Source organism: Medicago truncatula, chromosome 2 (genome assembly GCF_003473485.1).
Source record: "Medicago truncatula cultivar Jemalong A17 chromosome 2, MtrunA17r5.0-ANR, whole genome shotgun sequence".
NCBI classification, from domain to species: domain Eukaryota; kingdom Viridiplantae; phylum Streptophyta; class Magnoliopsida; order Fabales; family Fabaceae; genus Medicago; species Medicago truncatula.
This window is the reverse complement of record NC_053043.1, coordinates 32026932-32052568: the sequence shown is the minus strand read 5'-3', so window position 1 is coordinate 32052568 and position 25637 is coordinate 32026932. Positions and strand designations below refer to the sequence as shown.

The 25637-nt window shown below is 31.8% G+C and overlaps 2 long non-coding RNA genes and 1 pseudogene across 4 annotated transcripts; 1 reads left to right on the top strand and 2 right to left on the bottom strand.

Moving 5' to 3' along the window:
- LOC11425413 (ethylene-insensitive protein 2-like) lies at positions 1 to 13775 on the top strand (annotated as a pseudogene).
- Positions 958 to 9622, bottom strand: LOC112419023 (uncharacterized). 3 transcript variants are annotated; one of them, XR_005644156.1, is made up of 5 exons: positions 9173 to 9622; positions 9043 to 9073; positions 6693 to 6876; positions 1255 to 1588; positions 958 to 1143 (listed from the first exon to the last, which is right to left on the bottom strand). It is a non-coding gene; the product is annotated as an uncharacterized lncRNA (long non-coding RNA). The 3 variants fall into 3 exon arrangements; XR_003009041.2 differs by having other exon boundaries at positions 979 to 1588; positions 9173 to 9239; positions 9377 to 9622; XR_005644155.1 differs by having other exon boundaries at positions 979 to 1588; positions 9173 to 9621.
- On the bottom strand, positions 3048 to 4675 carry LOC120578219 (uncharacterized). The gene is made up of 3 exons (XR_005644157.1): positions 4642 to 4675; positions 4386 to 4477; positions 3048 to 3886 (listed from the first exon to the last, which is right to left on the bottom strand). It is a non-coding gene; the product is annotated as an uncharacterized lncRNA (long non-coding RNA).
- Positions 13776 to 25637: the final 11862 nt, after the last annotated feature.

Here is a 25637-nt window from a genome sequence, read left to right as displayed (position 1 = left end):
ATGCTTCACAACAAGTCCTTTGTTAAGAAAACCAAAGGTGGCAAAGTCATAAGGGTGAGTACTTTCTTCTCCTTTGTTAAACCCTAACCCTAACGCTTCCTTTTCAATTTCAATTTTGATTTTTTGTATATGTATGGTTGCAGCAAGTAAGGGAACACTACTCTTTGTTTTGTCTGTGAACGTGAACTAGTGAAAGAGACTGCAATTGAGTCAAATATTGGGGTAAAACTTCCTGGAGGCAGAGACAATAAGCAATTGAGTTCTGAACAGACCAAGAGTAAAATGCCCCCTCCTGGTTTTCTTATTCGCGCACTTCCGGCTTTTATACCCGCGCTTTTGATTTCGATAGGATATGTTGACCCTTGCCGCTATCTTCTTTCAGTACTTATCTGCAAGGGTTGGTGTAATCACTGGACGTCATCTTGCTCAGGTATCATCTCATTCACTTTAGGTTACCAAGATTGTTATGTTTGAAAAGCTCTTGAAGAATTGAGTTATATTATACTATTTAATGTAGCACCTTGCTATTGAGAAGAATTGAGTTTTGATAGACTAAATTTGGAAGTTTATATGGAACTGGAAATTGCATTGTTAAGTTGATATTTTTTCTATAATTAAATAAAACGAACGAGATTGTCCTGTTAAGTTGACACTAGTCCAATTGTGGCGGTTGTGAATTGTGAGCCTGCCAGACTAAGTGGTTTTCTCTTCTATCTGCTTATTTAATTGGTATCGAGTCTATTGCGGGTTTTTGTCTTTTCTGTATTTCTTCTTCAATCTCATGTAGAAAATATGATGTTTACAATACATGAGCAAGCTCAGATAGAATTTGATGAATGTACTTGGTTTGTATGCTTTGTTTATATACTAACTAGATCATCCACCCGGGTCATATATATTTAACAGTGTTATTTTAAGAGATTAATAATTCAACAGATAATGTAAGACAATGCGATATAAACTTAATATTGTTAAAGGTACAATAAATGGACCTCATAAGGATCAATAATGCATAAAATAGTTCACACTTAAGTCGATCATAATACATCCTCTAAACAAAAACATATAAAGATAGTTCATATACTATATCTATCTGTCATGTAACATAAAATGCCTCCAACTGTTGATAAGTTTCCAAATGACCTGCATATCAATTATAATATAAATAGCATTAGACATTACAGTATATGTAGGATAAAGTTAAACTAATATTTAGCATATTTAAGTAAGTATAGTGCCTGCTAAAATAGAAACCTTATGCATGCAGCAAGCAACCAACAGGAAACCAAAACACCCTTCCCCATCACAATACAAACCAACAAATCAAAATCACCACTACACATGAAGGCCTAAAACAGGACCAAAACAAAAACTGCAGCCAAAGCCACACACCAGAGCAGCAGACAGTGAAAAAACTGACAGGAAAAAAGCACCTAACAGCAGCAACTGACAGGAAAACAGACCCGCGGCTTGCCCTCTCAACTGTCATCCCCTTTGTAAACACTCCTTTGGATTCCATATCCAATGAAGTAGAGCTATTCCATTGATTAATTCATAACTCATAGTGGTGTCCTTGATCTCATGGAACCTGTAAATGATTGATAATAAAAAAAGAATATAAAAAAGACAATAACTTGGGAGTATGAACACTCACAGCTTTTGAATTTTTCTTCCTTCAATTCAATGCAATATATTTATGAAGTCTCAACTTAAGTGCATCATATGACTACCAACAAATTCAAAAGGGAAACCAAAAACACATTTAGATCAGATTACACCACTATATAAGACTAATGAAATCAAGTGTCCTAAGATGCAATGCTAGTGTTAGTACTAAGTCAATCCCAAAATGTCACTAAATTTCCTGGAGTCTACTGAGGCATTCCATAGCAAACCACCAACCTCAATCACTTAATAAGGACCACCACTTTATGCTTTCAATTCCACAATAGTTAGGAATTCTTCAAGGCAATTAACATGAGACCATATACTTCAACAGTCAGACCCTAAAAATCTCAAGATACCAGCAAAAGTCCTAATGTATGCTGATTCTACTACACCACGATTGCAGAGAAATATTTCACCTATTGTACCACACAACACTTAAGCAGCTTGATCCAATTCCAGACGCATAAACCATCCTAACCACTGCAAAAATCACAGGTGCAACAGAGCAAAGCAGCCGAAAATGACACAACAAAAACAACCAAATAGACCTGATACCTCAATATCTCGTAATTTCACTCTTTATGAATCCACTTCAACCACAAAAGGGACATCAAAGTAGAGACGACTAAAAGATTTGGGTTCGAAGAGGTACAAATTAAAACCATTAGGAGTAATAGATTTGATAAGATATAAATTTAAAATCTCAATCAAAAAGTTTGATTAAACACAATTATCAATAATGAGAGTTTTGAATAGTAATTCTTATCAACTATGAGATCTATAAGCTTACATTTTAAGTATCAAAATGAACAAATCAAGAATGCCACTATTTTAAAGCATAAAAAAACATAGAAATGATTTTCATTGATATGATAATAATAGAATACTAGACCATTGACCCGTGCTAACGCACATGTCATTTAAAAAAGATAATATTCACTGAAAAAATAAGACACTGTAGTTCGCGTGAATCTAAAAATTGTCGTGAATCAAAGCATAATGTCAATATCAAAGACTTTGTTATTGTTCCATAATTCTAGTACGTAGTTTCTGTTACTTTAAAATAACATATAATTTTGAAAGGGAAATTGAAGTTCGTTGACATGCAAATAGTTTCAATAAGTAAGAAAATGAACAGTACACAAAAAAGTACTACACATTACGGAAAACTTCTCTGTAGACCACATTTGATGCAACATCGATATCATCGTCGTCGTCGTCATTAATCAATATTTTTAAACCACCTCTCGAAGTAACCCGTGATATTGCGACGTACAACTGTCCATGTGAAAAAACAGGAGACGGTAGATAAACACCAACATGTTTCAACGACCGACCCTGACTCTTGTTAATAGTCATTGCAAATGAGACGACAGATAACGGAAATTGCCTTCATGTCAAGCAAAACCTCATAATTTGCTAACCCGTGCTACCACACGGGTCAATGATGAGCACAATATATTAGTAATTTAGGAGTTCAACATCACATAAAAACCGTAAATTAAAATAACATGAAATATATAGCTATATTATGTAGGTAAGGTATGATTTACAATTAATGTTTTGCAATGATCATGCTTATAGTTAATGGTAAGTTAAGCATATTTTGAAGACACAGTAATATGCTTAGATAGATCCTTATTCAGCCAATAGAATATCATGTGAAAAAACAGGAGACGGTAGATAAACACCAACATGTTTCAACGACCGACCCTGACTCTTGTTAATAGTCATTGCAAATGAGACGACAGATAACGGAAATTGCCTTCATGTCAAGCAAAACCTCATAATTTGCTAACCCGTGCTACCACACGGGTCAATGATGAGCACAATATATTAGTAATTTAGGAGTTCAACATCACATAAAAACCGTAAATTAAAATAACATGAAATATATAGCTATATTATGTAGGTAAGGTATGATTTACAATTAATGTTTTGCAATGATCATGCTTATAGTTAATGGTAAGTTAAGCATATCTTGAAGACACAATCATATGCTTAGATAGATCCTTATTCAGCCAATAGAATATCACATGAAGCATTGGGCCAATCCTTATTAAAACAATGATATGAATCATAGTTTACAACTTAATTTTTAGTTTGCATAGCTCAGGGGATATCTAAGACACAGTCACATCAGTATAATCAACCACCACCGTATAAATTATCACCGCGAGGGCCTTCTTGCAACAACCACCACCGCATAAACCTCCTTCTAGAATATAACAAACAAAAAAAGAGATGATAATAAATTAGATAGCAATGCAATTCAAAAAGTCATCGGATTACAAATAACCAAAAATCAAACTAAACAAATGCTCATACTCTTATTTCAACCCCGAATTTGAAAATTCCTGAACTGCAAAATCAACAAACCAAACCCCACACCAATCATATAACAATTACTTTGATTTTGTAAGAAGCCTAAAAAGCTGTTGCAAGCTATTTTGTACAATAGAGGAATTGAATGGAAAGAAAGATGTGTGGTTAACCTTAGTCACAGAAAAGAGGAGGAGCAGCTAAAAATCCATTTGATTTTTCTTGTCAATGTTAACACAATAACAATGTTTCTATATAAACACAAAAATTAAATTAGAATGAAACAATTAAATCATTGTGGAGCCCTGTTTGTTACATACTTAATGAATTAATTAATTAAATCAATTCCATTGTAAGATAAGCTAATAATTTTCGCATGGAGAGAGAAAACGCACTTGCAATTTTGAAGTGAGATGAAGAAGTCATGACCAAGTGTAACAACGAAGCCTATCTGCAACTTTCTGGATAGAACCAACCCTTCCAGCTTCTTGGTGATAAATCCAACGACATAGTGGGAACCATCAGAGAAAGTGAGGCAATTTTATATAAAAAAAAAAAAAAAAAACTTCTATACAAACTCAAAAAAAGGGAAGAAAAAATAATAATTAGAATGAAACAATTACATAATGAAAGTGAAATAAACAAACATACCTGCATATCCCCAAATCCACATCAACAAAATCTGCAATTTGTAAAATAAAGCTACAGATCAAAACATGGTGGAGAAAGAAAAAACATTGAAAATCATTGCATATATCATCATCTTACACAAATGATATTAGCAGATTCAGAAATTCTATGGGAGTTTAGACCAGTCAACCTCCAAGGATGCGAGTAACAAAATCTATTAGCAAAAGCAGCAGGAAATAATGATTTGTTTTGTTAAAAAAAAAATAGGAGTGATTTGTTTTGTTCAAAAGAATAGGAGGGATTTGTTTCGTTCAAAAGAATTGGGAATTTCTGCAATAAAATAGGAACAATTTGTTAATAGGAGTGATTTGTTTTTCTTTTTTTTAAGTTTATCTGTTTAGTAGGAAACAATTTTTTTAAAAAAAAAAAATAGGAGATTTCTGCAATTTGATATTTTAAACATGGGTAATACAGTAAAAGCAAGCACTGAATTTAAGTTAAATTAAGGCAACAATTAGCATTCGGGTTAACTTTAATAAATAAAAGATAAAAGATAATATATTAGGGTAAATGAGTTGAGGAAGTGAGGAAAAAAATGTGGCAACAGAAAATATGGAAATCAATTAGATAGGTTTTAGGAGGAGGGAAATTAGGAAATCATGGTTAGGGTTTGGAGGAGGGGAATTAGGAAATATGGTTAGGTTTTAAAGGAGGGGAATTAGGTTTTAAGAGGAGGGAAATTAGGAAATCATGGTTAGGGTTTGGAGGAGGGGAATTAGGAAATATGGTTAGGTTTTGAAGGAGAGAAAAGTGGCTATAATTTTTTAGGTTAAATATTAGTTGGAATTAGGGCAACAATGTTAGGTTTATAAATAAAAAGAAATATGGTTAGGTTTTGAAGGAGGGAAAAGTTGCTAAAATATTAGGTTAAAATTAGGGCAACAAAGCTTTGTTTAGGAACGTTTAAGAGAAATGTATGGTTTTAAAAAAAGATTACGGTTTAGGAGAAAGGATTAAAATATATTGGTGAGGGTTTGGAGGAGGGGAGTTAGGAAATATGGTTTATCGAAATCAATTAGATAGGTAGAAATTTCGGTTTAAGTGAAAGGTATGGTTTTAAAAAGAGATCTCGGTTTAGGATAAAGGATTAAAATATATTGGTGAGGGTTTGGAGGAGGGGAGTTAGGAGATATGGTTTATGGAAATCAATTAGATAGGTTTTAGGAGGAGTGAAGTTAGGAAATCATGGTTAGGGTTTGGAGGAGGGAAATTAGGAAATATGGTTAGGTTTTGAAGGAGGGAAAAGTTGCTAAAATATTAGGTTAAAATTAGGGCGACAAAGCTTTGTTTAGGAATAAGAAGAAGAAGATATACTGATTTTGAATAAGGATAAGAATTTAATAGCCTTTTTGTAGTAGAATATACTAATCCTCAATTCAATCTATCATATAATAGGAATAAAAATAATATCATGAGAAGAGTCTTGCATAAGAGAACTTTTTACAAAAACAAATCATAGTCTAGCTTTAAACTTTTCCATCTATTAAGACACCTTATGTCTCAATAAAATGCAGAAAGTCATATAGCAAAATACCCATTTGCTTCAAACATCTGAAACATTAAATGATTACAAAAGAGAGAGAGAGAGAGAGAACAAATATTAAATGCATATATGTTGATTAAACAATTAAAAGACCAACTTATAAGCTTTCATGACATCTTAAATTTTAATCCCACAAATGTATACATCTATCAACCGTAATCCATTTATCATATTATGCAATGTATACTCATTAAGAAAACAAATACACATCTACAATGGCAAAATTGTGCACTATAAGCAAATTTCAGATATCTGCTATAAACATTTACAAAAATAATAAAAATTGGATGGGGCCAATTGAAACAAAGGCCAAGACACAAATGATACTGAAGCAAAAATATTCATAGTTTATAATTTCATATGTTAAATATAATTACTCTATTCATAGAGCAATATAAGCGTTGTGATATCTGAAATAAAATGTTGAAAGTTGAAAAGAATAGGATAGTTTAAGGGGAATGTGGCTTACATGATAGGGGGATTGATGGAACCAAGCAGCACCATTCTATGTCATCAAAATCATTCACGGTGGTCTATTGATTCGTTTGGGGCTGCGGTGAGATGGCGGCTCAACCGCTTCCTGGTTTTCAACCCAATTACCTCTCTTTTGCTGCTCAGCCCCGCCATTCAACTTCATTTGATTCCACTTTATGCTGTTAATAACAATTTTATAACAAATTCAGAATAAATATATAAAATTTCATCTTTAAGTTAGAAAACAATGTGAATTAGTCATATGAAAGAATGATTTTGAATAGAGGAGGGATATATTGTCGCTGGTGCGCCGGAGACATTGGATTAATGTTGCTTAACTACAACATCTTGTCACTGGAAAATACATAATCAAATGTGGAGAAGAAATTTAACGCATAGATGGAAGTCTCAATCTAAATCTCAGCTGTCAAAAACTGATCAATCTACAATTTTAAAGATACACTGCGCATGAACTAAAAAGAAAGAAACACAGGAATTCAAGTCTCAAAATAAAGTCGTGTTTGAGCAGTGTGTATAATAATGGCCTGATTACACGTAATTAGAAAAGAGTAATGCAACCGTACAGTGATAGTTTTGTAAGCAATTCAGTCTAACCACTTAAAACGCATCTTTAAATGAAAAATCATAGGAATTCAGATACCAAACAAAAGAAAACAAAAGACTTCTTCAATTTTTTGGTGAATTAGGACAGATATAAAACAGATGCACACTTTCAAAACTTTTAGGGGATGCATATCTTTAAAAGCAAAGAGCAATATGAGTATGAATGAATCCTAACACATTAGAAATGCACTACATTCAAAAAACATTTGTTAGCATGTGGGAAGGAGGCTGATCAAATATCATACTTTCACCAAGAGTACATATTAGAACTAACTTAAAATTAATTCAATGGAGTAAGAGATCATAATGACTTATCATAACTATACCTGCCCATAAATTATGAAAGTAACAATTCCAAAATAGTTCAATGAAAAAAGAAATTGAAGAAATTTGTGAGAAGCAAAGCCTGTATGATTGTAGTTTCCCCACAAATGTAAATGAAGAGGACTACACCAAACGATAAGTGGGGAACTGAGAGTCATAAGCCATAAGCATTGAAAGAGTAGATAATCAACAACATCCTAATAGTTTGAAAGTGAACAGATTTTTTATTCATTAAGATGTTTAGAAGTCAGTCAATGTCCATTCCTAGAGCTCTTTAACTGCAAACTTTTATATGAACACTTGAGTTTTAAAATACTTTACCGAATAAATAGTTCCTATTGTGTATTGAATTAGAAATTTAAATTCTATAGAAATCAAACACAACAACTACAAAAAAGTCTACCTAAATTTGATAAAATAAGTGAAAGGGAATAAGAATAAAAAAGATCTATCAAACAATTAGAATGAAAAGTGGCTTTCTTAAAAGGGAATGACGTGTAACTGATTTTTTTTTTTTTAATCAGCAAATTTTATTCTCGACAGGTTGGTTTATGTAAGACACACTAACCCACAGTAAAACCAAGAAAAACGAATACAAACTCGGCACCGTATATATACGGATGACCTTAACAATAAACAAAAAAACAAACACCAAAAACCTTTAAATAACCACAAAGAGGCGCCCCCTAAAGAACTGCATCTTTCCACACAAAAAATGAGGCTAAAGTATACATTAAATAGGACACCACTGAGCTAAAAAAACATCATCTAGACTTATAAAACACAACACAAACGCATACCCCTGCCTCATGATTCACGAAGAGAAAAACATAGGACAAAGGCTAGGCATAAAACAAAAGTGCAGCACCCAAAAGTACAAACAACACTACGGTTCCTAATGACAGTAACCATAAACCTGATACCTAAAAACCAGCAGCCTCACGCAGCCAACCTTGAGGCACCAAAACAAACCTGCTGCCCCTCGAGGGCACACCGCAAAAGACAGAAACCACTTCGACAAAGTCCACCAAAACTACCACTATTTTCTCAACAGACAATCGTTCGGGTTCCAACACCATTCGTAGTACAAACAATGGTAGATGCACTATATGCACACAAAGCAGACATAGAAACTGCAGCAGCAAAAACTCTTGCCCAAACCACAACAATGCAATGAAAGGCGTAGAAATAGTCATGAAATTTTTTGTCGATGCACTTTGAATCAGCCATCACATATCAGAGCACACAACATGACCAAATCAAAGCACTTAATTACAAAACAAATCTTTCGCATGGAATATGTATTCAATGCTCACATCAATATAGCAGCAATGAGTCAAAATAGACTTCTACACAAAGAAAAAGATAAAAATTTAAAACATTCTTAAATGACTTACATGATTGGGGGATTAGAGGAAGGTGGATAACCTAAAAAAAAAACAAAAAGAAGAAAAAAAATTAGTTTAAGATTAAATAAGAATGATAAATTGAAACTTGGAGAATGAATTAATCAAATGGGTACACAACTTTTAAATTGCGAGACCGTTCATCACAACTAGCTCCGACCTCCGCCGCTTTGTGTTGTAGAAAACCTCTAAAAGCCACGATTACCGAGCAAATCAAACAACACCATCAATACGATTGGAGAGATGAGGGCAACAAAGAGAAAGATACATCAATGGAGGATAGAGTTATGGGGGAGAGAGAAAGCGGTACAGAGAGAGGGCTTACAGGAGTGAGAAAATTGTGGTAAACAGGAAGGAAGGAAAGAAGAAATTAGGCTGAAGACAGGGAGTTGTCTTCGGTGGTGGGCCAAGAGGAGGGAGGAGATGTGCCTTCGGTAGTGGAAGATGAGACGACGGAGGGAGGCATTGGAAAGAGACTTAGGTAGTGGTGGGTGAATATTGGAAAGTGGAGGAGAATATTGGCGTGAAGTGTGTATTGAAAGAAAATGTTTATTGGGAACAGATGAATTGTGTGGAGATCAACTTAGATTTATCTAACGGTCAGAATAATTTGGAGCCAAAAAATTAGAATTAGGGTTTGGCAATTAGGGTAAGCATGTTTGCTAGGATTAGATATAAAGGATACTAATTTATCATTTTTTAACTAAAGATTTGCAGTGATGAATATGATACATTGACATGCCTTCTCCTTGGAATTCAAGCAGAACTGTCCGTGATTATGCTAGATCTTAACATGGTAATTCTCTTGCTCTTGATTTACACATGGTCATCTGCTATTTGTCAAATTGGTTTTGACTTGAAACTGTCGTTTAAACTGTTTTGCAAGATCTTGGGCATGGCACAAGGATTAAATCTTATTTTTGGGTGGGAATTGTTCACCTGTGTCTTTTTAACTGCCATTGGTGCTGTTTTTCATATGCTTCTTGCTGTCCTCTTTGTAAGTATCAGTCTTCACTTATTCACCATACCTTGTAGATTAACACTAGACTTATTATACTGCCTTTGCGTAGGACATTGAGAAGGCAAAATTCCTAGCACAGTTTGTGGCAGGCTTTGTATTATTTTCTTTTATACTTGGAGTATTCATCCAATCAGAAGTTCCAGTTTTCATGAATGGAATACTAATAAAGTTAAGTGCGGAGAATGCATTTATGCTGATGAGTCTTCTCGGAGCAACTCTTGTGCCTCACAACTTTTACCTTCATTCTTCTATTGTACAGGTATTCTTTCCTCTCATTCTCAATTTTCATTCATGCAAATGTACTGAAATGTCCGTGTCTATGGCAAGCTTCCAAGAAAATATCTTTTATTTGCGTGTGGGTTTATTTGCACCTCATCTTCTGCTTGTTTGTAAAGATGAAACATCTGACTGTTGAATAAATTACCAGATTTGCATGGGTGACTGCCTTACTGCTGGAGTTTTTTATTTTTATTTTTAATGAATATTTTAATCAAATCGATAAGGATTGAGTGCTACTGGTCATTCATTTTCTCTTTTTTCCAGAAAGCTAAATTTTGTAATCACTTATTATTCTAACTTGGTTTTGTGTACTTGTTTCAAGAATCTTGTATAGTGAGTGGTTCTTTTGATTTTGTCTCGCTACAATTATATCACCAAATCCTCGTTTTGTCTAATAACATTTGAATATTATTTGTGCACTTGCATATTTGAATGGTCAAGACCAAAACAAAAGATGCTTAAAATTCTATTTTTTTTAGAAATCTATACGATACAAGTAAATTTTGGTATCCTTTTACTTGTCTCAAGTATGGTTTTAGGAATTGTGTGTTGTTGGTATTAATGGATGACTGGAAATTGGCTCTCTGACAGGCATGAACCATAAACAATTTTAAAATGGAATTCCATGCAGAAAATAAAATTAGTATTGTTTTAGATATTTGAATGGTCAAGACCAAAACAAAACAAAAGATGCTTAAAATTCTATTTTTTTTAGAAATCTATACGATACAAGTAAATTTTGGTATCCTTTTACTTGTCTCAAGTATGGTTTTAGGAATTGTGTGTTGTTGGTATTAATGGATGACTGGAAATTGGCTCTCTGACAGGCATGAACCATAAACAATTTTAAAATGGAATTCCATGCAGAAAATAAAATTAGTATTGTTTTAGATATTTTTGTTAGTGGAGATGCATCTTTCAATTGTAGGCTAGTATTTGTTAGGACTAGTACCTGTTGTTATCCAATAGTTATGAAGGGTCTTTAATAAATATTTAATAGGATTTTTATATTTGCTTGGAGAGCTATCCTTAACCATGTTCCAACCAAAGCTAACCTTGCTTTGAGAAACGTTCTTGGGCCAGAGGTGAACCCTTTGTGTGGGTTGTGTACTAGGATGGAAGAATCCGTGCTTCACCTTTTTCTTCATTGTGAAGTTGCTAGTGCGGTTTGGCTTAAGTTGATGCGGTGGTTAAATCACTCTTTTATTTCTCCTCCTAACCTTTTTGTCCATTGGGAATGTTGGCATGGAGGGGAAAGAGTTAAGAAGGTCAAAAAGGGTAAGGGGATAATTTGGCTAGCAACCATTTGGGCGTTGTGGAAAACCCGGAATGATAAAGTTTTCAATGATGCTAATTTTGAGGTGGATGTCATTGTGGAAAAGGTGAAAGTGTTGGCTTGGAAGTGGGCGATGTGTAGAATGCGTATTCCGGTTTGCTTATTTTTTGAGTGGTGTTGAAACCCTCAATGGTGCCTCAATAGGTCCCCTACCCGGCTGTGATTGCGTAAAGGCTGGGCTGGTTTGAGTAGCCATGGCTGTCAGGTTCTGGTGTATGTGTATCGGCTGTTTTTTTGGTGTTTTGTAGCAGGTTTTGTGTGTTGTGTATCAGTGGGAGGATAGCACAGATTTTTTCTGCTGTGGCTTGGTGTGTTTAGGGGCGCAGCTGGTATGCTTTTGGGTGCCGCAGTGTTAAGGGGTTTTGGCAGTGAGGCAGGGGTATGCATGTGTTCTTGCTTCGCATTTATATGTCGGCCTCATAACTGGTTTCCTTTGTTTGGGGCCTAGGTGTTCCGTATATTTGCGGCACCTTGTATGTTTGTCCTTTTTACTGCGAGTTTATAATGCTTCTTGCATTTACTCGATGAGAATAAATTTGCTATTAAAAAAAAAAAAAAAATCTCTTACTATGAGGATGTTCATCAGCAGTGTCTTACCAGAGGAAGATAGGAAGTGAACTTGGAACATTGTAATGGTACATTTTAAATGGGAAAAAAGGTGTTTTACAAATTCTCAAACTTATGGTCCTTCAAAGATAGTTTTTTTTGCATACAGAATTTAGTGTTAGTTCCCCAGTAGGTTTCTTATAAATTATAATTAAATACACCGATATATTGATCAATGTGGATTTTTCTCATAAGATGATTTCTCTCACACTTTTCATCAATCATGCACCGAGAGGGGAAAAATTGCATATCATGTTCTGTCATTTTGGTTGTAATTTCAAGTTTTTTCAATCTGATATTTCATTTTCTTTTTGCAGTGGCATCAGGAACCAGCAAACATTTCTAAAGATGCATTGTGTCATAACCATTTTTTGGCCATCTTATGTGTCTTCAGTGGCCTTTATTTGGTAAATAATATTCTGATGACCACCTCAGCAAATGAGTTCTACAGTACAGGTCCTGTTTTGCTTACTTTTCAGGATGCGCTGTCACCAATGGAACAGGTATCCTTTACCTACACGATTGATTTATATAATTTTTTTTCTTTTCCCGCATTCTGAGAAAATATAATTATGTGGTTCTTGTGGCAGGTGTTACACAGCCCAATAGCCCTGCTTGGCTTTGCACTCATTCTGTTTCTTGCCAATCAAACTACAGCATTAACTTGGAGTTTAGGCGGAGAAGTTGTAGTTAATGGTTTCTTAAAACTAGACATACCAGGTTGGCTTCATTATGCGACAATTAGAGTGATTGCGGTGCTGCCCGCCCTTTATTGTGTCTGGAGTTCAGGAGCTGAAGGGATGTACCAGCTACTTATAATCACTCAGGTTTTAGTAGCTTTGCAGCTTCCGTCGTCTGTGATTCCTCTTTTACGAGTTGCCAAGTCTAGATCAGTAATGGGTGCACACAAGATCTCCCAGTCTATGGAGCTTTTGGCATTGACCATATTCCTTGGGATGCTTGGCCTGAATATCATCTTTTTGGTAGAAATGATATTTGGCCATAGTGATTGGGCTGCTGATTTGAGGTGGAATGTGGGGAATGGAGTGTCTGTCTCGTTTTCAGTTCTTCTCATTGCTGGTTTTTTATCAATATGTTTCATGCTTCGGTTACTAACCACACCTTTAAGATCTGTCGACATAAATGCTCTGGTCTTAAACTGGGATATGCCAGAGGCTGTACTAAATCCGCTGGTTGATGGTGAAGAAATGTAACTGAAACAGTGGGTCATGAAGATGCTCCTAAGTGGGTCATGAAGATGTTCCCTCCAAAACATTTCCCTCCACAACCCATCTTAATTAATTAAATAAAAAATAAAAAGAAAAAACCCACTACCTGTTATGAATATATATTATAGTGGATTCCCATTAGTCATTGGGCCAAACATTTGACCCATTAACCCATTTTCATACTTTTCTATCTCCCTATAAATAGGGTGCATTTGTAATATAATTAGATTGATATGAAATACTCTTTCTCTCACTTTTCTCTCTTTCTCTTCATCATCTATATTTTCATAACACGTTATCAGCACACTCTAACCAACTGAGAGTAACATTGATATTATTCAGGACGAAGCTCTAAAGACTTGAGGTAATAGTAATTGTTTGTTTTTTTATGATTCATCTATTTTTACTAATTGTTACAATTACCTCTATGTAGCTTATTAGTTAGGTTTGATTTCTACTTAAGCTTCTTTCACTATTGGTATTGAATTCTTGAAAATTAATTTTATTAATATTGATCAGATCTATAATATAGTTTCTGAAGAACTTCAAAAAAAAAATCACAATTAAAAAATGGAATGTATCTTTGAAGGATTGCTTAAATATTTGTTTTCATTATCTAGATCTATAAAAACGCAATTTTATTATAATGATTATGAACAACGGTACATACATATTGTATCACTAGTATACAGTTTAAAGTACGTTACATTTTTTTATTGCATTATGAATTTTTTGAAGAATTTTAAAGATTATGAACTCTATAATATCACTAATGATGTTGGACGCTGCCTGAGCAAATCAAAAGAACTAAGAACTTTAAAGAAAAAGGTTGATTTGTTGGAAGGTAGAAACATGTTCAATGAGAAATAGAATGAAATCCATTTGATAAGAAATAATGTTCTGGAAAATGGTGGACCGCTGATTCTCGTACTACATATCAAGTATTATAGAGAGGATATGATCTTGAGGTAGGAGAAGCTGAAACCTTGAGAAATCATATCAATAATCTTGAACATGCATGAGCTAATCCTTCAAGAGTCACTGGCTAGTAGCATTGAAAGAAGCAAGCTAACTTATGTGATTTATGAAGTAGAAACAATGGAGAAAGATTTGGTTTCTCAGAAGAAGCACCTCTTGAGAGGATGCATACTCTTGTGAAATCAAAATAACCTCCTTGTCCTGAGTGCATAAAGAAAGGCTTGTGCTCTCACTTTGTGTCTTTCAGAACTAACTCTAAAGGACCCATAAAAATATGAGTACCTAAGAATGAAATTATCTATGTTTCATATTTGCTCACGACACATGACAGGAAAAAAATGTATGTTTCAAATCCTGACTCTGAAAGAGGGAGGAACTGTGGGATTTGGAGGAAACCATAAAGGCTAAATTATTGGTATGTGGACTATTGGTAATTCTTCTATCTCAATCAATAATGTCTGGTTTGGTGATGGACTTAGACATAACCTACTTCAATTTTATGATAGTGGTTATGAAATGGTGTTTGAAGAACATTTGCACATTCATCAAAGAATCTGACAAATTCATAGTGTTCATAAGTCAGAGAAAAGACAATGTTTATAAAATCAATTTCTCTAAATTGGTTGATCAGAAGGTAGTTTGCTTTATGTAAGTGAGTGATGAAAAATGGCTCTGACATAAAAGGTTATGACATGCTAACTGGATATTAATTTATAAGCTTAACAAGTTAAAACTATAGTCAAGAGACTACCATAGTTAAACTATCACTCAGATGCTCTCTATGGAGCATGCCAGAAAGAGAAAATTGTTAAAATCTCTTTCAAAACAAAGAACATTGTCTCTACCTCTATACCATTAGAACTGCTTCACATATACCATCAAAGAGTGAAGCAAATCAGCCATTGTAAAGAATACTTCCCATATACCATCAATTACTAAATGACGCGGACTATACAAAGAAGAGGACAAATCACATAGGTAAACACAAATTCTGGAGGTAAAGTAAAAATGAAGATTTTTGTGGGTAGTTATTGACATTTTTATTTTTCAGATTTTTGTGGTTGTGACATTGCTCGCTAAGGTGCCAATTAGAAAGTATCTAAAAGCACATGTACATACCAATGAAAGTGCATTTTTCTGTCACAATTTGACTTTAGGATAAGTTTGATAGATTTCATGGGAATTGGCTATGTCAGCTTGATAACAGCAAGAGGGAATTTGATACAAACATTAACTTTTGTAATTACTAAAACATTAACCAACTATATTTTTAGATGATTTGACATTCCCTTAAAAATAACAGGCTGCACATTGTTCCTTAGCATAAGTTGTTTGATTTTGAAGCATTGGAACTGTTTTGGTTGGTTGTATGTTGAAGGCTAGGATTTCTTCTTTATTGATTGTAAGGGATGTTGATGGTCATTTAGTTAGTTGTAGAACATAAGTGGAAAGGAATTTCAAGAACCTAGGAGACTTGAGTTGTGTTGTAAAACTTAATGGAATAGAAGTTGAAATGAATTGTCCTTTGATAATATCTGTATATGATTTTTTTTTTTTGAACATGCCAAGATAATATCTGTATATGATGGTTAGCTTCAGACACAAAATGACCACTAAAGACTTTATATAATCTCTTCATGCGAATTTTCAATGGACTATGAAGTATATGTTTCTTTTTAAACATGTGAATTTGAGTAGTTAGGTAAATTGTCAATCTACTAATAATTGTGTTGCTTAACAAATAGACGCCTCTGCAATGTACTCAAGAAATATTGGAGGTGATTTGCCTTCTAGGGCTGGTGCCAAATTTAGGTCCATAAATTTTGTTTAATAAAGATTCTTCAAAAAAAATCTTAATAAACCACTTTGTTTTTTGCTTTATGTGCAGGTATATTGGTTCAATGATAACGCTGGAAGCTAATATGGAATACAGAGTATTATGAATTGTTTTTTCTTGCACCGAACAAGGTGTATTCCATATTTTTAGAGTATTATGAATTGATTATGAATTGGTTCACAAAGGTGTAAGTGCCTAGACTATCATTGCAACCTTCAAACATTCCCTTCAAGTTCCAACGTAGACAACTTTCTATTACCGTTTGGTTTGCAATGACCATTAACAAAAGCCAAGAGCAATTATTAAAATAAGTTGGAAACTACCTACCACAATTATATGTCGGAGTTTCCAGGATAACATCAAGGAAAGGTTTGAAAATACTCATAACTGATGAAAATGGTGATTGCATTAATAACACAATCAATGTCATATACAAGGAAGTATTTCATAATGTATAAACTTCTACATACAATATAAGAATCATTTAGCTTATTTTGTAATTCACTTTATCTAACATTTTCATTAATTGTATTTTCATATTATGCTTAATTTTATTTGTTACTATATAAGATTGACTTGGAACTATTTATCAACATGTACATATATTATGTGTTATATTCTATTGTATTTTAATCCACACTATAAATGTCCGTGCATCAGCATGGGTAGGGGATCTAGTGAGTATTAATATGAATTCATCTTTGCTAGATTAAGCATCACGCGTGTTGCATTGTATGTTGGAAAATATTACTTAGTAAGTTTCATAAGAATTTAGGGAATGGATGATGGAAAACTTCTTTTTGGTTTCATCCTTTGCTTATGTGTTATCTTATGTGGCATTTTAAATATGGATTCCCAATTATTTTTGTGTGATGAGTTGTAATGTGAAGGAAACAATTTTAAGATTTGTTTTTTGAATAATTTTATTGCTTTGGGTAAATTGGCTTAATATTTTGAGATAGTTAGGAATATGTTGTGTATTGAAAAATCAAGGAGTGGATCATGCTTTGCAATTGGGTGAGTTGTTTGCTTGTGGAAGAATTTTACGTTCAAAGTTGGGTGAAAAACGTCATTTTTCTTTAAAATCATGAAGTGAATGTTCTTATAATTGCTGATTTGAATTTTGTTTTGTTGTCTTGGTTTTGTTTCTTCAGAGTGGTTATTTTTGTCTCTTATATATATATATGGGTTGTTTTTCAATGTTATTGCGGTGATTTTTGTACTTTTGGCACTTGTGCTATGAGTGGTTTATGTTTTTTTGATAAATATATGAATAGTTTTCTTTAATACAATTCGTTTAAATAGGCGAAATAATAAAACCATTATAAACTCACACATGTGTGTGAGGTGTTAGGATTGGAACTCCAATTTTAACGTCTGTTCTATTAATTTTGGTATTTTTGTTTGTGTAGTTATGACTTGTGGACTCTTTGATACAATTTATCTTGGCTCTTTTTAAAAATGTATTTACCAAAATATGCAACTAGAAAATTTAGGTCATATATTGTACTTTTTCTTTATTAAAAATTCTAGATATTTGTTGTTCAAAAAAAATTCTAAATATTTTGGAAAATCCATTGTAAAATCAATGCAGTTTAACAACAACAAAAAGCTTTGACTTTTTCCTTAAAATAAACTTTTTTGTTTGACTTTAAATTTTTCAAATCATATCCATACTAAGTGACAAAGAATTTGGGTTAAGCAACCAAACATTCACATACATGGCTATTGTCTGTAGAGAAATGCAATATACGACTAATGTAAGTTAAAAAGAGGTGGTGGCTGACTTGAAATTTTTCAACCTACCAACAGCCAACTCTTGGGGTTTATTAGTTTTGTGATTTGTGAATTTGAGATAATGAGAAGAGAGAAAGATAATGAGTTGAAGAAAAGTAAATTGTATATTGATTCTACTTGTAATTTGTACAAAGGAATGAGCTTATATACAAGCAAGTGTTATGTTACTTGAAGCACAAGTAAGTAACTACTTTAGCTCTTATTCGCTAAAGCTTCTAACCAACTTGTAACAACTTTAAAACAAACTAAAATAAAATGTGATCAATCAAATAATCATGATTATTACTAAACTAAATTTGAATTATCCATTAAACTAACAGGTTTAACATATAATCTGAGAAGTGGGTATTTTGATATATTTATGAGATATTTTAAAAGAATTGTTTCTTTGATTTAAAAATAATTGTCTCTTGAAAGAAATCAATAGGTTCCGTTTGGTTTGAGCTTATGAAAAATAACTTATGTAAATAAATAAGTTTTTATTTTAATTTATAAGTTGTTGTTATTAACAAAAATTGTATCTTCATAAATGAGTTTTTTAAAAACGACCCTAAAAATCTATAAATAATATATAAAAACTTATTTATTTGCATAAACTTTTTATATAAGCTTTAAAATAAGTTAATCCAAACAGATCTAAGTCTAATTTATCGGAACATGGGCTCGAATTTATTTCTACGAACATAGGCTCAAGTTGCGAAGCGAACTAAGTCTATTTTGTGAAAATTGTTCTTTAATTGCTTTCTCACACCTCAAAATGACTATTACGCCTTCAAGGATAGTTAAGTGTGATATATATTTTTTTTTTGGACAAGAGTTAAGTGTTTCAAGTTTGAATTGTCCTTTCATTAATAGACGGTGAAAAAACAAAATATTGTAACATGTGATAACATATCCAAAGTCAATGATTTCATATATATATACACACACACTTATGTTTAGCAATATGGTCCAAAAAAAGGTCACAAATTTTTCTTTTCAAAAAACAACGGTGCAAAAAAGTCTCCCGTCAAAGAATAAATTGATTCTAATTTATTAAAAAGAAAATAAGGTAAAGTCTAGACTCTCCTTAAATTATTATGGGTAATTTATTATGAATCACATGAATAAATTTATAAGTTGTACTTGGAAACTACTTTTACTCTACTAATAAATTTTGTATGTGTTTAATTTTTATTAGTTGTTGGATAAATTACTCACAATTTATCATAGGTAATTTAAAAAAAATAAAAAACTTAAGATAGTTGGTTCTCAATATTGAAAAGAAAAAGAAAATCGATTCGCATGCATGACATGAAAAGTTATTCTTATGAATGTAAGAATATTATAAACGATTCAACTTTTCACATTTTCTAAAAAAGAAGTAGAAAATTACTTGATGTAGACAGATTCATGATACGAGTTGAAAACGAATTAACGTACAAGAAAGATTTAATAAAAATAGTATAGATTTAGCTTTCAGTTTGTCGCTTGCAACTTATCTGTTTATCTTTCTTGATTCCGTTCTACGTCATTACTACTCTACTACTAAAATAGAAATCATAGACTTAAAAAACTCATTCGTTATGAAATCATGTTACAGAGTGATGAAGCAAAAAAAAATATACGGCATAAGAATTACTTTACATCATCTCTTTTGACCAAAGAATGAGTATTGTCATATACACATTCTTCTTACTTTGTATATATTTAGTCCTTATGGATTCATCACGGTGGACTTTTTTTAATTTATATATCTCTTTAATGACTACTTATCTTTAATAGTATTTATTGATACACTATTAGAATGTGTTGATTTAGATGCAAACATTTTGGCTGTACTCCAATATATGCTAGTTTCTTTGATGATGCAGCTAAACAGATTCAATTTTTTTACTTTTATTTTGTTTTTATTTCCAAAGTGATATAGGAAGTATGAGTATTGGTTAGAGGCTATAATCGAAAAAAGGGCTGCATTACTTTAAAATGACAACAGTAGTATTTCAATTTAGGTTCGATTATTTATAGTGTCAATTTTGACCGATTAGTTTAACTTTTTAAAAAAACTTTTTAAATATGATTATGATTTTTCTCTCATTCCAGCTGTAATGTTTAAACACAAGTAGGTGTAACTAATTGATGGTGCAAGACCTTGCTGCTAAATGATAGAGGTAGCCTCCAAAATTGGTTAAAAAAAAGTCAATTCAATTAAACACCGAAATCATTGAGGACTATTTCTTCACACTTTATTAACTCTGTGATATTCAACAGAATTAATTTTTTTTTAATAAATTAAATTGGAATATATTGTTCAAAAGAAAGGTGATTCACCCTGCACAAGGTGTGCTAAAGTGATGAAACATCCAACGTTTGTTACAAACAACAAGCACCTAAACAACGATGCCAATTCAAGAGAACCCAAAAAGTTGTAAAAAAAGAAATTACATGATACCCATACAAAATAGTGGATATCGCCACCAATCATGAAAACTAAACGAAAAACTAGCAACATTGGATGAAAGTCAAAGGAAGGAAAAGAGCTTCACTCTTTCAACAATGCTAAGAGGATTGCTAACCAAATTTTTGAAGACACAGTTATTTCTCTCCTCCCAAATTGCCCAAACACAAGCCAACCAAATAATCTTCATATAATCGTGAGAAGCACGCGGCATACCTGCCAACTTACTAAACTGAAGAAAATGTTATTTTACCGAACCCTGAAAAACACAAGGGATACCAAGCCAATGACACACAAGATACCAAACCCCCCAAAGGATATTGATAATGATAGAGATAATGGATCAAACAGTTCTAGAAAAATTTTTGTGCAGTAAAAAGAGGGCAAATCTTATCAATTTTTTAACGAGAAAGATACTCAAATTAGTTTCAAATATTAGAAAATATGGATTTCTATTTAATTGCTGATAGAAAAAATAATTGTTTCTTTAAAATAATTGCTGATAGAAAAAATAATTGTTTCTATTATTAGTTTTTTGTCCATGAGATTTTATTTCGGTGGTAAGAACTTGATAATCTCAAAGAAAATAGCTCCCTTAAAAAACAATCTCAAAAAACATAGTTCAAATTTTATCAACAAAATATATCATATGGAATAATTATAATTATAAAATAGTTATTAATAATAAGTTTCCTTCTTTATCTTTCAAAAAAAAAAAATTCCTTCTTTAGTATTTTTTTAAAATAAATTATTAAGAATTTTTAAGTTCTACTAAAAACTTCCTTCAAAAAAAAAAAATTCTACTAAAAACTAATTTAACTGTTATTTATATTCTTAAAAACTGCCTCGAAAAAATCCTTAATAAATTGACATTTTTATTTATTAAAAACTAAATATAGGCCTGTCTACTTTTTGTAAAAAAATAAGCTGAATATTTTTTACTAACTTTTAATCAGAAGTTACTTTTTTTACATGGATAATGATATTTAAACAATAAAAATGCACAACTTTTAAAATAACTCTCTCACATACTCTTACACTGCTTTTTATTTTCTATATATATCTATATTATTTTTCTTCCAAAAAAAAATTATCCGAAAAGTTATCAATTTTTGGTTGATAACTTTTAATTGTTCAACCATTCAAAATGATAAAAACTTTTAATTATTTCAATATCATTACTTCTTTTTACGTATATAATTCGTAAACCTAATAATAAATTTCCCTCATGGTAACAAAATCACATCATCACACATGTTCACAACTATTTCAAATTTCAATTACGCAGTAAACATGTGAAAATTGTCATATTCAATCAACTAGCTCACTTTCCATCACATCTCATCCCACTTTTGCATGCAATCCATATATAATCATAACCCCTTTTTTTTTGTTTTGGCCCCTCTCATAATTTATTATTAAAACATGAAATTAAAGTGATTGAGCCAATTATTAAAGAAGCACCAATTATTTCAAAAGGAATATTTTCAATTATATTCCATGTTGTTACTCCCTCAGTCCCGCATTAGATGACCCATTGGAAAATATGTACTTTTGATCTAACTTATTTTGATCATATTTTTCTAGTAATATACAAAGATAATATCATATAAGATGTCGTTAGATTCTTTTCGATGAGTATTTTCAAAATATCAAATTTTCATAATTTTTTCTAATATATTATTCAAGATATTTAAACTCAAAGTTATGCATTGACATGCGTAATAAGGTCAACTATGTTAAATATTAGTACTTCATATTTGGGCCGGCAATGAACCGAACCAACTCGATTATAATTGACATTCGACTCGATATTTAATCCGTTGAACTTGGTTCATGAACCTAACGAGCTGAACGTGAGCTGAAAATTAAGTTCGTTAATTAAATGAGCTGAACTTGAGCTACATATAGTTCGACTCGTTAGGTTCATGAGATGGCTCGATTATCGATTATATATATAAATCAATTTAAAAAAAATTAATTCAAATGTGGCTGAATACAATTTTGTCTTGAAGGGAAGAGCAGTTGGAGTATAAAAGTAAAAGAATATTATGAATTTTGTTCACAGCTAATTGAATTTTGTTGGATTTTTTGTCTCTGTTACTTGTATCATATATTTTTCTTCGTATTTATGCAACCTTTAACTTTATATAATTTATGTCTATTATATGCATGCTTGTAGGAACTTTTATTTTAATTCAATATTTAATTTTAAAATATATATATATATATATATATATATATATATATATATATCAAAGACCTATAAATTAACTTTTTTTTTAGAATTTTTTTTGGACGAGTTGAGCAACCGAACTGAACCTAACGAGCCGAACCGAATTGTTCGTGAACTTTAAACAAGTCGAACTCGAGTTGAAAAAATATTTCGTGTCGAACTCGAACCGAGTTTCGAACCGAACCAATTCTTATCGAATCGAGCCGAGCTCAGACAGATTCGGTTCGACTCGACTCATTTTCAGCCTTACTTCATATTAATCATTCAACTAATTAAAATTTGCAGGCAATTTATCTAACGTGGGCTACTAAAATATGCTATTATTGTGGTCTACCATGCACCAAAACCTTGTTTTAGATAAGGTGGAAATTGAAATAGAAAATACGAGAAGTGGTAAGAAAATTATTATTAGATCTTGTTTTTCTTAGAAAATGATTAGTTTGTTAGATAAGGTGGAAAATGAATTAGAGAATTCGAGAAGTGACCATGTTCGTTCTCCAATTGCATCAAAACTATGCATTTTCTTAGTCAACGTCAATGCAAAAGTCAAACAAGTCTCTCCATTTTCATAATTGCAACGTAAACCACCAATAGGAAGTTTTACATTTTCTCGCCAATTTTTGTTTCACACGATAAATGACTTCTTCCAACATTTTAATGTTTCATACTCAGATCATAAGTTTGCGTTATAAAACTCACCCACTTTCTCGTCATTATTATATATGTGAAAGAGTGTTTTTTTTAGACTCACCTACAAATATCTAATGAATCTAAAAAATGGTTTTTTATTTATTTAAAATGACCAGAGAAAGTGTATAATTAATTATAATCATGAAGCTAGCTTAGATGTATATTTTGAACCAGGAGCTATATGTACGATTATATATGATGTCATTTTGTCATTCTATCAATTACACGAAATAGGCACCAATTGCAATTTTTACATTATGATTTATGAAATTATTATGAAATATGTTGTGAGACAACGGGACAAGAAATAAACTGGAGGAATCAAACACAGGAAAAATAAAATGCCCTGTCTGTACCTGGTAGCTTTGATGACAACCAATACTAAATGCTTTCCTTCCTTAAAATAAAAATCAATAAAAACTTGATTTGACTTTTATTTTGAGAGGTGATTTGATTTTTTATTTTATAACTGAAAATAACAAACTTGATCATTTTTTTGAGGGAAACAAACTTGAACATATGAATATCAAGATTGGACGACCCCGTCGTAAATGATTGTGTTGCTGATTGCAGATTTCTAAATGTCAAAACTCATTAAAAATCATTTTAAATATGACCATTCTGATATGTCAAAAACCAGGGATATATGAGAGTGTTTGTGAAAAAAGAAAGGAAGATGTGGAAGGGATGGAGGGATACAAGAGCGGAGGGTTTTGGGGGTTTAGTTTGCTTCATGATAGAGAATCCTTCTAATTTGAGGAACATAAAAATTGTATTGGTGGAAGAGTTTAGACTTTGGAAGATTTGAATTAATTTTTGAAATTCAATTTATGTTGTTATAATACTTTCAAAGTTAAAAATATATTAATCATAAATATTCAAAATACACAAATGATTAGTGTGGTGATTGGGGTAGCAACATAGTTGCAATAAAAATTACCACAATGGCATTTTCACAATTTAGCTTTAATGAAAAAATTAATTTTATATTAATATTAATATCAATAAATAAGTTTACAATATTACGGTTACTTTTTTCCATCAAGGTAGTTATGTTATTTTTATGTAAAAAAACAACAATCAAGTTTTATCCTATAAAGCGGGATCAATTATTTGGATAAAATGACGTCATAATGTTCTATCATATCTCTATGAAAACTCATTAATCTTTTAATATTTCTTAATAATTTCTTTTATAATTTTCACTACACTTAAGTCATTATCATGTTGATTCTTTAGAACCGAACACTTTGTTTCATACAACATCACCAATCTTAAAATTATACGGTATAATTTTTTCTTTAGCTTCTTTAGTTGTGATTTTGTACCACAAGAACCACGTTAGGCCATCCTCCATTTCAACGAAGAACTTGAATTGAATGGTTTACATCTATTATTTCTTCATTGTTTCATACTATGGACCAAAATATTTTATTTGTGTAACTTGTGGTATGACATGATCTCCAACTTTCATCTCTAAGTTAGAAATATTAAACCTTTTTCTACAATTTCATTCCATATACTTTGTCTGCTTCTACTTGAAAAAAAGTCATACACTTCTAAGTTTGTCTCCAATTGTCTTATCTTCCCTTTAAATCCTTCCAAGAGTCTTCAAGGACTATATCATTTGCTAAAAATATGCATCTCGATGCTAGTTCTTGCATGTTTTTTGTTTGTCCTTCCAAAACTAAAGTGAAAACATAAGAGTTTAGAGTTGACCTTTGGTGTAATCGTATTCAAAAAAATCGATTATGGGTCCATACTTTACCCTCGCTATGACAATTTTGTTTATTAAATTTTCAATTTCAAAGTTGACTATTTTTATATGAAACAATTTTTTTTCATCTAAATTTTTATTATATGCACACGTCGAAAGAAATGTAAGAAGATGGATGTAGTTCTCTAATTTAGTGCGTAAAAATTGGTATAATGACCCATACAATACAAAACTTTTAGTTGTTGCTTATTCTTAGCTCACTTATATATTTTCTTACTTTCAATATTTTTTCACCTAGACCAAACATTAAAGCATTTCCTTTTTAATCCCTTTACAAAGATGAAAAATTGTATTTGAATATCATCATATTACTTACAACCTATTTACACGGTTGTAAAATACGGTGGTAAAATAATAAAGTAT